This window comes from Asterias rubens, chromosome 1 (assembly GCF_902459465.1).
Source record: "Asterias rubens chromosome 1, eAstRub1.3, whole genome shotgun sequence".
NCBI classification, from domain to species: Eukaryota; Metazoa; Echinodermata; class Asteroidea; order Forcipulatida; family Asteriidae; genus Asterias; species Asterias rubens.
In genome coordinates, this window is record NC_047062.1 from 3,975,020 (window position 1) to 3,991,776 (window position 16,757).

Sequence of the window (16,757 nt, forward strand, 5' to 3'; positions counted from 1 at the left end):
CCAATATTATTTCCTTTTAGCAGAATTTATAAAAATTCTTCGACGTTTTATGCATATCTGTGAAACTGAGACCAGGTAGAAAGTGTCCACATATTGTAATATTTGTTTGAATATATAACTTAATTGTTCTGAATAAGAAATAGTTGGAGAAAGCCATGTTTTTTTGGTATTGGTATGGGATGATATTTAGAGTTTGAGCTCAAAAATACTCTCTTAATGTAAAAGAGTGAAAAACACCACTCTTTACATTTCGAGTTGTCCGTCATATGGCTCTTTAAAAAAAATGGTGGTTATTTCACTCTTTAAGAGGGGTTTCACTCTAGGACAGAGTGAAAAATCTACCGGTTTATCGAAACAGAAAAATTCTTTTCCAGGTCAAGATGAATAATTGGCTTGTCAACTGGTGCATTAGGATTGATATATTACCTTTAAGTATTTCCGATCGATTCTTACAATATATCATGTGTTTCCGCTGGATTACTAAAAATCTACTTATATTGCCAAGATGAAAGAAAACCTCATGCGTGGACAGCCATAGGTTGAATTTGCAATGGTTACAATTTGCAAAATGGCTGTATCAAATGGCATCTCTCAACAGAGTCAATTGGTCGCTCTGTACAAAGACCAAAATGAGTCCGTTGGAATTGAAGTAGCTCAAAAGAAGGGCGACAAGCTAGGATTGGGCTTCTGGTAAAATCACTACGGAAGCCATTTTGTTTTGTTTACTTCTTTCAAATGAAAGAGTAACAATGTCTCTGTAAAAGGTTCAGAGAAAATGTTAACAATTGTGTTTATTATAATGGTTGCATGCATGTTCAACAATATTCATAAAATATTATTCTTTTAAGACAGTTATTGCTTTGCATCAATAGTACATTCTACATTTAATTAATGTGTTGGTGTAAAGTATTCATATATTTTTCGCTGCTGTGTATAAAAATTGCCCGGAACCATTTAGAAAAAATATTGAAAACCCTGATTTTTGCTGAGGAAAAAAAAGAAGTGAAATGTCTATGGAGGTGATTCTACATTGGAAAAAGTCATTCATGTCTGATGGATCTTCATCACTACTTTGCACTGATCCCAAGTAATCAGCGTTACCATGGAAACCTTCCGATCGTCTTCTAAGTAAATTTACACATGGGTTCACGATGGGTTGCACCCTGCCTGCCACAGCTTAACCCGACACAGTCGCCATCATGAGAAGAAGAGAGCGAGCATGTTACGTCATCACGAAGGGGACCTTGCACTATGCATGCATGGAGATTGCATTCATTAATGAAACCTGGGAGGAGGGGAGTGTGAAACAAGGACATCCAATGTGATGATTAAATGATGAGTCTGGCACCATACTGCTGATATTGATAGCAAGGGATGCTGAACCTGGCACCATACTGTTCCAATGTCGACATGCCTGGATGGCTAGCAGTGAATGTTGAGCTATGTATTCCACCAACTGAACGTTTAAATGTCAACAGAAACCATGCATGACGAATCAAGGGACAGAACATGATGTAAGTATATCTTCTTCTTTTTTTATCTGTATGTTCAATATGCATTAAAGCCATTGGACCCTTTCGGTAAACAGTATTGTCCAAGGCCCACACTTCGTGTATCACAACTTCTATATCAAATAACAAACCTGTGAAAATCTAGGCTCAATCGGTCATCGGAGTCGGGAGAAAATAACAAGAAAACCCACCCTTGTATCCGCGCGTTTCGCCGTGTCATGACATGTGTTTAAAATAAATCCGTAATTCTCGCTATCCAGAATTGATATTGTTTTACTGTTTTCTCAAAAAATAAAGCATTTCATGGAATAATATATATAAGAGAAGTCTTTCACCACTACCTTCTGTAAACCCTGTAAGTTATTTGTAAATCTGTGAACTTTAATTTTTTTTTCTGTACCGAAAGGGTCCAATGGCTTTAAGTGTTGCGTTATTTTATGTTCTACTAATAATACAGAATCAAAAAGTACCTTCAATCGCGATACTCAAAATGAAATATTGAACAAACAAACAATTCAGAAAGAACTCTCTATGAAGGTACATTTTGCTTGACAATTTCACTCTAAAATCCCACCATCAATATTGTTTCAGCAGATAACACGGCTCAGCATCTTAAGATATTAAAGAACACAAGTAACCCTTGATGAAGAACCTCAAAATCACTCCCAACTGAGTACGGCAAAAAAAACATGTTACACAAGAAGAAGGAACATCTCCCACCGAAAAGAAAACATTTCAAACAAGAAGAGGCAGTGAAGGGAATGAAATGAGATGTTGTTCCAGAAATAATGCACACTGACATTCACTGACAGGAAAAAAAAACCTTTAAAGAGAAAGGATAAAACGAAAGGTGAGGAAGGACCAAAGATACACGGCGGCCTAGATTAATAGCATCTTGCTTGGTCTGAGATGGCATCCCAATCACGCCATCTTCAGATCCAATTACCCGGGATGTCAGCACCGAAACAGGTGCAAAAAGGTTTTAATGTCCGAGATGATTCGGTGATGTGTCACAGAATGTGACGTTGCCTGACCCCATGTGATATCGAACGAGCTGATGTTTGCTGTGATCATTATGAAGATGTGCGTGTGTACCGGTAAATGAATATCGTTGTCTGTGTTGCACCATGCTGGGGTGCCTATATTAACCAATGGCCTGCAGGACAAAGTCCAGCCAGAGCGCCATCTTATATCGGACACTTAATCGGGTCAAAAGCTTTCTGAGCTGAAAGACTGACAATGATTCCTGTATTGATACTGAGCCTTGATTTTATTTATAAATGCAAACAATTTTCTTGGCCTAAATTGAGCTTAATCCATCTGAAGATTGAACCAAAATAAATCCCTCAAATCTCAAACACAAACAAACCCTAAAAACTAAAAACTGCTGCTTAAAGGCAGTGGACACTATTGGTAATTACTCAAAATAATTATTAGCATAAAACCTTTCTTGGTGACCAGTAATGGGGAGAGGTTGAAGGTATAAAACATTGCGAGAAACGGCTCCCTCTGAAGTGCCATAGTTTTCGAGAAAGAAGTAATTTTCCACGAATTTGATTTCGAGACCTCAGATTTATAACTTGAGGTCTCAAAATCGACCATCTAAACGCACACAACTTCGTGTGACAAGGGTGTTTTTTCTTTCATTATTATCTCGCAACTTCGATGACCGATTGAGCTCAAATTTTCACAGGTTAGTTATTTCTTGCATATGTCGAGATACACCAACTGTGAAGGCTAGTCTTTGACAATTACCAGTAGTGTCCACTGCCTTTAAAAGTTGCTATCTTTCATTTGTGGTATTTGTTTTTCTCTCCAACCAAAGTCTCGACACTCATGGGGTGACAGGTCTTTTTCTTCAGCTGCGCCACGCATCTGGAACTCCCTACCACGTAATCTTAGATCTTGTCTTTGTACCACAAAATTCAAATCTCTTCTCAAAACTTATCTATATGTCACAGGTTTTCAAGGACTAACTTGTTGTGTCTGTTTTTCATTGTTTTTGTTTTGTTTGTTGGTTCTAACTGCGCATTGAACACCTAGCAGGGTGGATATGTGCGCATTATTATTATTATTAAACTGTAATGCCATATTGACAGATAAAAAACACAGTGAAGGGGACCACTTTCCATCCATAAAAAAAGCAAATTTCCGTGCTTACTGTAGCAAAATTTGCTGAAGTGCAAGCATCAAGCATATTTCACAAGTTAGCAGGAAAAATAGGCGGCCATATTGTGCGTTCAACGAGGATTTGCACTGTGAGGTCGTTCATTTTCATGAAGAGGTTAGCATGCCTTTTCATGTGCTTATGGTTAGCAGTGCTATGAATTGAAAATTGCACAGTAAGCACAAAATCGGCCGCTAAGCAGCTCTATGAAATATGGCCCAGATGTTGACCTACCCAACTGGTTTATGGCCTAATTTAATCCAGTGTTAATACTAGCAGCAGCGCAATTAGAACTTCTTCAAGGCTAATATGGCAGATCTGCCTTCAATATTTTTGGCCAATTTAACAAGGTTAAAGACAGAGATACAGAGTTCGTTTCACACTCTCTTACACCTCATTAGCAAGCACTTTAAATTCTGCACTAATAAAAAAATTAAAAAAACAAGAGCCCAAACAACCACAAATTCCATGAACGCTAATCAAATGCACATTTTCAATTAATTGTAATGTCTTCCACCGCCTCACTAATTATACCACTGCCTTGTTAAAAAAAAATATAAACAAATTCCTGTGAATGCTGGCGTGAGTTTTTGACCCCATAAGCTTTTAATTTTGCAACCTGATGTCCCACAGCGATCAGATTTATGAGGGACATGTGGATATTACTGCTGGCCGCAAGGTTAGACTTGATGAAATTATTATGTTTTCCCCCTCCTTAGTTGGACAACATAATTACAATAGCTTTATACCCTGAATCAAGGCCTGACTCTTGATGAAGACAAAGACTTGGGTTTCAAGACGTGACAAGGATAATCAAATGAGACAGATTCAAAGAGAAGACGCCTGATCAGAGGTGTGTGACCCCCTTTTTTTTCTTTTTTTTTTTGGGGGGGGGGGGTGTCCACCCAAACTCAGGCATAACAGTCGGAGAGATTTGGGGACAGCATATGTTGAGATACACCAAGTGAGAAGACTGGTCTTTGACAATTACAAATAGTGTCCACTGTCTTTAAATAAGGGAATAAAAGGGTAGCGACGAGTTCTTGAACGGCCGTTTAAAACTGGCAGGGGGCCAGGGCCTTTATCACACGGCAACGATCCCGTAAGGTTTTAAACGGACGTTTAAGAACTCTTTTATTCCCATTCATAAATGCCCGTTTATTAAAAGACATTAAAAAAATACAATTTAGACACTTTGACAATTGAAAATTTGAGGTTTGAAGTATTTTTTCAAAAACTCTGTGAAGAATCTGTTTGATGTGCGTGGGTTGTGTGTACGCACGCCCCTTTATACATAAAAATTAGAAATAGATTGCGCGCACGCTTAGAAATAGATTACGTGTTGTTACTAATAGCTATGAATTGCGCGTTCAGCGTGAGAATATGGGCGCACGCACGCGCCTGACACGCGGAAGCCAGCCGGTTATAAACAGCTCTAGCTAGTCATTATCGACCGTTTAAACACCCCTGCGTGACGCGCTCTCCACCAATAGGAGTAGCGAAACTGTCCGGGGTATTTATGAATACTTTTTTTTCTGGTATTAGAAATTGGTCCTTACATTGTGTGTACAGTTTCAGGCAAATCAACCCTGCTGCACCCCCCCCCCCCCCTTATGGACAAGCCAAATGACAAGCTAACTGGTCCTTCTGGCCAGTCTTTAAAAGTTACGGGCATACCCTGCCTTCTGCAAAAACTACATCAGGATATCTTTCAAAGCAGGGTGTGATTCTCTTGTGTAGTTGATTCCCCCCTTCTCCTTAAAGCAAAGACCAGCAAACTCTGGTGCATTCACTGTGAGATCTAATTGACCGCCACCCCTTCTTCTCTGAAGTAAAGGACCAGGCTACCCCTTCCCACATAGCTGGGTGCACCCTCTTTGACTACCTTGAAAGCCCGCTCCTCCCCTACATAGCTGGGTGCATTCACTGTGAGGTCTAATTGACCGCCTCCCCTTCTTCTCTGAAGGAAAGGACCAGGTTACCCTGATAGGTCCACCCCTTCCCACATAGCTGGGTGCACCCTCTCTGACTACCTTGATAGCCCCCTCCTACATATCTGGGTGCATTCACTATGAGATCTAATTGACCGCCGCCCCTTCTTCTCTGAAGGAAAGGACCAGGTTACCCTGATAGGTCCACCCCTTCCCACATAGCTGGGTGCACCCTCTCTGAGATCTAATTATTCCATCAACAGTCTCCTATTAGACCTTCCATGCATATGATCAGAGAAGGGGGGGGGTGAAAGATAGAGAGGGAGAGAGGGAGAGAGGGAGCGAGGTCCTTGTATCGTAAACGGTCACCTTGGATCTGTAAACGTCACTGCCGGCACAGACCCAGCGCTCTTGTCTACTATTAGCCTAATATCACGTTTCACTGAATCCAGTTTTTGCTCGCTTGATCGCAGCCTCAATTTCAGAGTTCTTTGTAAAAGAGCTGTGTTCAATAAGAGCTGCTCCTTCTTCTTCTTCTTTTCTCGCCAAGCTTGCAGGAAGGTTGGAGCAATGAAAGAAGGCAAATATTGGCATAGCCTCTAGGGATACAAAGGAAGTATGTTTGGTTCAAGATAAGGGATGTGGGTTTTTTTCCTCCCCATTTTTATTTCCCTTGAAACAAATCCATTGTAGCTATAGACAATTACCTTTAGAGGTTGCTAATAAACGTAATTCTGCCTGGACAAAAATAAGTGAAAAATAGGATTTTTCAGCGTGTGAATTTGCAGCACTCAATTTTTTGTTAAATGCTTTGGGGAAACGCCATATTCATCCGCCGGGCGTGATGCCATCTGGTCTGTTTCTGTTTTATGTGGGTTGCCTCTTTCTATGCACATGCTCAGTGGAAAGCTTTGCCAACATCTACTTTGTGTGAAGGAATGAATATCAGTTTTAAAGAGAAGGTACACATTAAGTAGTCACTTTTTTTTTTTAATTAATGGCAATCAAAACTTGGTTAGGAGTACATCACCTTTTGATAGTATTTTTTCATTTTCTATTCAGTCGATGCTGAGCATCAGATGATGGCCCTCCAAACACGCTGGTCCTCCATTGCTGTACGCAGCTCTTGATAGTATAAGGCATTTTAAGAACCATTTCACTTTGAAGTAATGTGGTTATGGGAAAATATACCAGTTTTTGTCCCCAAAAAATGTGAATATGAGAAGCGTCACTAACAGTAACGCTTCTCAGCTTGTGTATTCCAATTATGGATAATTGTTCCCGCATGATGTATATTCGTACAAATTTTTTCACTGTGTGCTTTTAAACCTTTAATTCAAGAGAAATCCTTTAGACATCACATGCTGCTTCATAGCTCTCGGTGCGTTTTCATACAGCTCTTTGAAATTGTTTAGTTCTGTTAATTTTCTTTTTAAAGATCAGAACCCTGTGTTTATTCATGAGCGCCACACACACCCTTTTTTTTCAACAAACCACTTTAATAATAAAAATGGAAATAATTAACCTATTTTTTAAGTTAAATATACGCTTTTTTTTTTACTTGGACACAATAGCAGCCAATGCTTTAAACTGTTTTGGTTGTTTTAGTCTACCATGTTGACCATTAAGCTACAAATGAAATAAAATTGCTGTTTCATTACTTCCATGGCAAACCAAAGTCACCTTCATTAAACCAATGCCCGGTCCCCAAAACCCCAGAAAATATGCCATGTCTAATACAAAGTCCAAAAGAAGCAGTCAAACACAGAAATCTCCATAAACAAGATGGCTGCCATGGTCCCCAAAACCCCAGAAAATATTCCATGCCTGAAATAAACTCCAAAGGAAGCAGTCAAACACCCACAGCTTCATTTCCATAGTGTTTAAGTAGAAGTCAAGATGGCCGCCATGCCTTCTTCCGTGCTGCAACCGTCATTAACATTGAATCTCATTACTGAGGCATGTGTTAAAATGGGTCAAGTGCAAATTTACTCCATAAGCAATAGGAAACTAATTTCCAGCGGGGGTCGCTTTCATGTATTTATTATTATTGTTTCAAGGAGTGTCACCTTCAACTCCGTGTCCTTGTTTGGAATAAAATTTATTTTACCTTGACATGAATATCTCTTTGTTGGAATAATTTTGTAGTTGCTTATTATTAATAAGAATGAAATTGCAAATATTTAAAAGTATTGGCACATTTCTAACCTGTTGTTAATTTTTGTTAAGAGCATGAATAAAAGACACGCTCTTCAGGTATGCAACTGTAACTTCACAAAAAAATTCAATAATTTTGTATAGTATTTTTCAGTTTTAGGAATGGTAAAACTGAGATTAAAACAGAGGAAAACAGCTAATCCAAGGAAAAGTTGCATGCCTGGTTCTTAGAGCTGAAAAGAAATGACGATTTTTGAGGGGGGAAGCCAAAGTATTAAAAAAAAATAATAACATTCTTTACAATTGAAAAACACAAATTGCAAACCAATGAAAAACCACTGAGCAACTCCATAATGCTTAAAGGGTTCTTTACCATAACAATTGTTCAAACGCTAGCAGCATCGTTCTGTCACATATTGGGTTTTGAAAACCAATGATATTATAAAACCCCAATTTAAAAAAGACTGTACACTTTTAAGATGCATTGAGGCAGCCACCTTGGTTTGTTCATAATCATAAACATATAGGCATGGATGATCTCAAAGGCATAAAGATGGAGGCCATGCCATTTAGACAGTCATCTGCATCACTGCAGCCATTTTAATTTTTAATTTTTATTTTATTATTATTACTATTTTTATTTATTTATTTATTTATTTAGTTTTTGGTTTTTTTGAGGGGGGGGGGGGTAATTCCCTTGTAAATTGATCATGCATTGGCCTTGAATAAAATCATGGCAGCCAAAGCAATAGGAGACTTTCCAACGCTAGGCGGCAGCAGACATACCGGGTAAATTTCCATTGTTTACGTAGTTCTGAACATGCGCATAATTCTGAGAACAATGGATTTACCCGGTAAGTCTGCTGCCCTCTATCGTCCCAGAAAGTCTCCCATTGTCGTGGTGCCCTGTGCTTTTGCTGCGGTGCCCTTTGCAAAGGTACGATACAAATTACAACATTTCAAGTAGAAGGTACATCGGAGCACCCCTTCAAGAGTAAAGTTCAAGGCCTGCATGTGCACCCTTGGTACCATAACATTTCCGGACAATGCCTTTACTATGAGTTGCTCCTAATAACAATGGTATCCCAAATAAAAATGGTATCACAAAATGACAAATCTGCCGCTGAGAAGAACGCCGTTACAAACTGTGACTTTCTCATCTTTCTGTGACTTTCTTTACATTGTTACCAATTCAATTCAATTCAATTCAAAAAACTTTAATCATCCTTTGCAGGCAATTACAATAGCAGACCAGCTCCGTATAAAAATATTAAGAGTCATATACAATACACAATAATTTAAAAATATAAAGATTACTTGACAAAATGACAAGGCAGATTATGTACAAATGGTTGAAACCACAGCAATTATATACAAGTGAATACTATTGTTAAAAAAATATATAAAAAAACACACCACACATTATAGGTTGAACGTACACTATTAAGAACTACAACACAAATAAGACATTTTAAAACAGGTAAACAGTGGCGAACCAGACCTCCAAATAGTTGACATCCCGCACACGAAAACAGTTGAAAACAAGTGCACTACCCTACCACGTATCAGATATCCATTAAAAATAATCTCTATTCATACTCAATAAAGACTTTTAAAGGGAAGATACACGTTTGGTAATTGTCAAAGACCAATGTTCTCACTTTGTGTATCCCAACATAAGCCTGTCAATCAAAAATTTGAGCTAAATTGGTCATCGAAGTTGCACGAAAATGATGAGAGAAAAAAACACCCTTTTTGGACGAATTTTTAGATAGGAATAAAAGACTTTTATGTTAATGAGAAATTACTTCTTTCTCAAAATCTATGCTACTTCAGAAGGAGCCGTTTCTCACAATGTGTTATACTATCAACAGCTCTCCAATGCTCATTACCAAGTCAGTTTTAAGTTAATATTTGTTTTGAGTAATTACCAAATGCGTACCTTTCCTTTAAATCTTAAACAGGTTGTGGTAATCAGTTCACTTTGGGCCATCAATTCACATCCGTACAAATAAGTTGTCCCGCTTTTAAATCTTACTTTACGGCTACCATGTGCCACAAATGGCATTCCTTGTAAATGGTTAATGTCACAATCCAAATAATAATGATTACCACATTATTATATGTTTCAGGGAAAACAAAGTAAAAGGGGTTTGGTTTCTGCCCAACAAAAATTACAGCACATCAAACAATGTGAGATGGCAATGGATGAAAGTTAAATATCGATGGTAATGCCAACCGCAACATAAGATCTACAGCATTACCACACGGCACTCTTCAAACACAAGTCACTAGAGGGCGCCACAGCAACTACTAAGGGTACATAGCTCTATGGGTACACCTAGGCCTACATGTATAAAGACAGGTTTTGGCTTTATATGTAAACACATGCACGCCAAATTTGACTGTGAATCTTCAGAACCGTGACGGTCATGTGAACTGATGCAAGGTCAAAGGTGATTATGTATGTGAGCTCGACGGCAGATCTCGTAAATCCCGTGCATAAATCTCAAGCCTCATAGTGTGATTTTAGATGTTCAGGCTAGACCGCACTTCACTAAAGGAAGACAAAAATCTTGGGCCAGGCCTCATGAATAAAATTATGTAAAAACCCCACACCTTTGAAGATTGAAGATCAATGGCATTTACGGATGTTGAAAACTTGTCCACTCTGAAAATGTAGGGACATTTTCCAAAATCTGGCAGTTAGATTGTTCATGGGTGATTCCATTTTGGATGAGCTCAGCTAATCAAAATTCTTTGGTTATTCTTCCTCAATTTAAAGCGAAAGTCTAGTTGTTAGCAAATAATAACACTTTGATTTGATTTCAAGAGCCTGAGAGACTTTTAATTTTTCAATCTCCCTTCAAAATGATGAAATCAGAGCTCAAAATTCAAATCAAATAAACCACGGAGGAAGATCAAACAAAAACCAAACATGGAAGAAATCAAGTAGTGTATGTGGGATTTTAGGCATTGTATGGTGAGGGATCAATAAATATTTGATGACAATTGATACAAAATTGAAACGGTTGGTGTACAATCATGATCTGGCATCAACATTGAGCAACTAAGCGTTGTGTCACAAACTCAGAAACTAATAAAAGAAAAGCAATAATGGTGATGTGTGCACGTCCATTGAAGCAGGAAATTAGGTTAGAGTTTCATACACTTTTATGAGGCTCCCCTCCCATTATCTTTGTGATAACGTAATGATGCAAAATATAAGTTGCTGATTCTAGTTAAAACAACAATTAAAATGGCAAAAGATTATTTTGCCCCTTCAGCCTCGGTTTGGATACATTGCTTTAAATGGATGTAAATAAAGATGTCTGTAAAAATTGTCTACTGCTTCCAAAAAAATTTGGACGACACTTTAATTTCCCATTCTGTAACGTTAAAGGAATACACATAACACTGTTAAGTACTTCTTGCATTGGAGTGCTCAGTTTTACCAGGATGAAATATTATTAAAATTGATTTGTTTATATGTTCTAAGAGGTATTGATTTTAGAGTTGAGGGCAACAGTCCTTTCAGCATTCTGAACGGTAATGGAATCTGTGTCATACAGTTTACTCACAATCCAATTGTGTCCTAAGCAGCTTACAATGACGACAAATGGTGACTGGCGTTGGTGACACACAGCGCCCCCCCCCCCTCGCCCCAGGGCAAAGGTCATCAACCTGAGTCATCCTTCTCCAAAATAGATTTCACATTGGATGTTAATATGATTACTAAAATAAGAAGCTTTGTACGGCGGTTATCAAATCAAAGAGTGGGACTCCTCCACCAATGAGCCAGGAATCACATTTTCCAAATAAATGTGGCTCTGAGAAGATCTGTGGGCGTAATTTCATGAACGTAATTATTTGCTTGCCATGGCATGCAGCCTTTACAGAACAGAGTTTGTGTTTTCAGAGCACCAGATTACAGCACGAGGGACCCTTGGTGTCATTGAGTATGCATGCACGCCAGCATAAATTAATTACCCATGAAATATGCTTCCATCAGTGGAGCAGTAACATGAATGGGTGTGGAAATAAGGTTGTCAGCTATCATCAGAAGATGAATGGTGACCTCGCTTTCTCTTGACAAACCAACATGAGAATCAGATCATAATTAAAACATACACAATCTGGCACAACTAATGGCAAACTGATGGTCAGTTGTCAAGAAAAATAAACAATTAAAGGTTGAAATACTTTGTGTACATGAAAAATTAACTCCAACTGCCACTGCTAGAAATTATGACCTCTACTCATTTATAAAGGCATATTTTCATCATTCAACCAAAACAACTATTTTTTTTTCAAAATGGGTACACTTTTTGTTTAAAAGACACCAAATGAACAACAGATAAATATTGATTTAATCTCTGCAGATTTTGTATTTGACAAACTCAAGCACTTTTTATTCACCATTGACACAGCCATAGTTTACTGATATTAGTATAGTAAATAATTTTGAGATAACTGATGCATCAGTAGTTTTCGAACTGCTGTTCATAAAATGGACACAAACTACCTGCGCACCAATGATTGTGGCTGTGCACAAATACATTTGATGAGAAGTCATTTTCAAACACTGCTTAAAGACACTGGACACTATTGGTATTTGTCAAAGACCAGTCTTCTCACTTAGTGTATCTCAACACATGCATAAAATAACCAACCTGTGAAAAACTGAAGTTGCGAGATAATAATGAAAGAAAAAACACCCTTGTCAAACAAAGTTGTGTGCTCTCAGATGCTTGATTCTGAGACCCCAAATTCTAAATCTGAGGTTTAGAAATCAAATTCGTGGAAAATTACTTCTTTCTCGAAAACTTCGTTACTTCAGAGGGAGCCGTTTCTCACAATGTTTTATACTACCAATAGCTCTCCATTACTCATTACCAAGTAAGGTTTTATGCTAATAATTATTTCGAGTAATAACCAATAGTGTGCACTGCCTTAAAAAAAGAATTTGACTGAGTTTCCAACTGCAGCATGAATAGAGTAGCCAACCAGAATGCAACGCTTGAACAAATAAATCACTGATCACGTTAAGAAACACTGAGTACAGACCCCCCATGATGCTAATAGGATTCTGGGGTTTTCTGACAAACGCTGAATTCCATTACAGACTGATCTCCTGAGAAGGGGGGGGGGGGCTCGATAAGCCCAAAGCTTTAATCGCATTCAGGATGACAGGTTGCCCATCATATGGATTGCGAGATCGGAGAGAGCGAGAATATACATGGTATCCCATCCAGCAACTATCATTATCAACTTAATTATCATGGACACGTCAACCAATCATTGCTGGTTAACAGGCAAATGAAGTGGGAGTCATGTGGCACACACTAACCTAAGAGGGAGATTGCACCCACGATTGATGCACAAATGTATTATTTTTGTATGCCGCACCTTATATTGAACAAACGTTTTACCTGGTGGAAGAGAGTACCGCATTTGGCCAAATTGCTATTTCTTGTATTAATTGCAAAGTTCTATTTCAATAAGTGAATGATGCAAGTGGTCCTGATGGCGAAACTGACATGTCTGGTACATGTACTCACATTAAAGGGTTTGGCTACTTTTTGTACGACACAAAACACAAAAGTTTACAGATTTACATTAAACTTACACGGATAAAGATAATGATAGTAGAAATCCTCCCTTGAAATATTACTTGCTGAGGTGCTGTAGTTTGGAGAGAAAAAAATTCCCAAAATTATTTTAACATGATCAATGGATTTACGGGACTCCCCTGAAAACCTTTTTTTTTCTCTCAAAACTTGGCGACTAATGAAGCTGAGACTACTACAGGTAAACTACATTACATACATCTTTATTCACAGTGAGTAGGGAGTCATGTCAATGTCAGTATAACTGCTGCATCGAGTTTGTTGACTCTGTTTGATTCAAAATAAGATCAAACATGATGGCAACAATGCTACTTCTTGTAAAAACTAACCTTTGACTTTAAATATTTGATATAAAAAGTCACTGCGACATCCCAAGTTTTTAAGTAAACTCAGGTCTAAATCAAAGAAGCTTGTGGAACGCGCCACCAACAAGTCTGAGAGAAGCTCTGTCGCTGGCTGTGTTTAAATGCCTCCACAAGACATTTTTATTCCCAGAACCATCCCAATTTGCTCCTCTCTTTGTTTATCTGTTGGCCTGTAATTGGTCTGTTTTTGTTTTTGTTCTTGTGTTGCCCTCCCTTTGTTAGGCGTTTATTTGTATAGCGCCTTATAAATGCTTTGTATTGTTAGTAATGTTATAATTATTATTATAATTAATATTATTATTAAAATGCTACTATTTTTAAAAATCAACTAAAACTTTTACAAACCAGTTGTAAATTTGATAGCGAGGTAAGCATAACCAACAGCAAGGTTTGCAAATTGATCCACCACACCAACATCTTTCAACCGAATGTGTAAGTTGTAAAGTTATATCCATGGCTTAAAAAAGTATGTCTGCCCTTTCCCTCTCAGGCCAAGCCAACGCTGAATGCAATCTAATACAGTCAGACAAGTCCTGTCCAGCCATTTGCCACACCAAAAATGCAGGAATGGTTGACAAGCGGCTGAGTGAGTCTGCCAACTGCGGATATGACGTTGACTGCCGACACTGCGTACTTTGCGCATACCAACAAGGAACATGACATGCAAGGAGATTGGAGTTCAACTGTCAAGTACCTTGCCTGGATCTACCACCAGGGAGTCCCACGAAGCTTGGAGAAGTTCAAAGAGGTTTTTTTCATACCAAGTACAGTATCACATGTCAGTAGTTATATCCAACCCGTACATACGTTATACCAGAACTGTAATCTTCGCTGACTTTCTCACATTGTCTCTTTGGCAAGAAACCAATGGTTATTGGACCAGCCGTCAATTTCACAAAACTCTTAGGACTTAGGACGAGTTAAGTTCCGAATCCAAATACGAAGGACGCATTGAACACATCCTAAGTTAGGACGGGTAACTCGTCCTCACTCGAGTTAGGATTAATCCTAGCAAATCATGAAATCGGCTGCAGGCAGTTCTTTCTTATGATTTTTTATCATGTTAGTAACTGTGTAGGCATTACAGAGATGATCAATTTAAAAACAATTACAGAATAACAAATTATGCTCAAGTAAAACACTATTTTCACTATGAAACTTAAAACTGTACTAAAAACGCATATCCAAAGATTTACTTCATATAAAAGACAATGAGTGGTAGAAAAGAGTTGAAATATTTATAGTTTCTGCACATCAGACTTCTCAGCCTCCTACCAGACGTTAAAGGGATCTAAGCAAGATGATGGATGTGTAGTAACTCTAAAGATTGTCAATAAATCCAGCTGATTCTTCAGGAGAACAGAAAAGACATAGATATAAAAAAAAAACATGTTCATCTATGCATTTTACTTAATAACAACATCAGGAGAAATGAAAAATAATGTAAATACACATGAAGTCGATTTAAAGAAGGTTTTATGTTGTATGAAGCCAGCTTTAATCAACACTGTTATCATGCTAGACTTTCATTCTAGAGTTGACCATAATCTGTTCAAAAATCAATTAATATGTTTATTCGTCAATTACATCAGTGTCCACACTGCACTACAGAAAAATCAAGATTCTTCATCATGAAATTTGTTTGTTCAACTTTTTGTAAGAGTCCTAGTGAGATTGTCTTGTACTCCTTATTTTGTGTGCCTGAATGGAATTTTAGTCAACATAGTCAACAAGACAATCTTGTGAATCAATTAGCATGAGAGATTTGGGCAACAAAGTATTTTTTTCAGAAAAGTATATGTCTGGTATTGTAGTCCATCTCAAAGAGTATAAACCAATTCATACACAGCTCTCTTTTACACCAAAGAGATAAAGAAGAGATCCAACACATTGGTGTACACAAATTTCCCCTTTAACCTGATATTTTTTAAAAACCCTTTCAATTTATATTACAGTAGGACTACACACTCAACGCACACACACACAGCCCTAGACCGGAGACAGAGCACGACGAGCAAGCCGCCGCGGGACAGGCAGCACCAACCCATGTGGGAGCCAGGTCGGATGCAAAGAGAGATGGTTGGAGGCAGGGCATCTTTCTCATCGACGTAAGCACTGATACCATGGTGACACAGGATGCCTTGAGATTTACAGAATGTCTGGGATGTTGCCAGCTTAAGAAGCATCAACTTGTCTGCAGCGGCTAGAATTATGTCAGGCAAATTTTCACACTTTTTTTTTCTTATACTTTTTTTTCCCTTTTTTCTTCTCTCCCCTTCTTAAATCCAGTCTGATAATTATGAAGTAGTTGCCTTTTTTTTACTAAGAGCTTATTCATCGCCAGTACTCATCCACTGTAATGTGTAGAGATATGTTAAAAGAGAAAATATTTTAAAGGAAAGTTGGAAGACATCGGGCAATTTCTTCGTCTCTCCCCTTCTTAAAGGAACACGTTGCCTTGGATTGGACGAGTTGGTCTATAAAAAGCGTTTGTAACCTTTTTTTTTAAATGCATATGGTTGGAAAGATGTTTTAAAAGTAGAATACAATGATCCACACAAATTTGCCTCGAAATTGCGTGGTTTTCCTTTTACTGTGCGAACTAACACAGTCGGCCATTTCTGGGAGTCCATAAATGACCGACCGTGTTAGTCGACGAGGTAAAAGGAAACCCGCGCAGTTTTGAGGCATGTTTGGATGGATCATGTATCTACTTTTACAACATCTTGCTACTCATATGCATTTTACAACAAACCGTTACAAATGCTTTTCAAAGACCAACTCGACCGATCCAGGACCACGTGTTCCTTTAAATACAGTCTGATAGTTATGAAGTAGTTTCCTTTTTTATTTTACTAAGAGCTTATTCATCTACAGCACACAACTACACTAATGTGTAGAGACATGTTAATAGAGAAAATACTAAAAAAAGAAAGTAAGAAGGCATTGGGCACTCATTGCCACTCATTTTGCTTGAATAGAACTAAATCTATCTT

General features: G+C 38.1%; 1 long non-coding RNA gene across 1 annotated transcript; it reads left to right on the forward strand.

Moving 5' to 3' along the window:
* The first annotated feature begins 282 nt into the window (after positions 1-282).
* LOC117294704 lies at positions 283-16,245 on the forward strand. The gene is made up of 3 exons (XR_004519569.1): positions 283-1,514; positions 14,252-14,509; positions 15,717-16,245. It is a non-coding gene; the product is annotated as an uncharacterized LOC117294704 (long non-coding RNA).
* Positions 16,246-16,757: the final 512 nt, after the last annotated feature.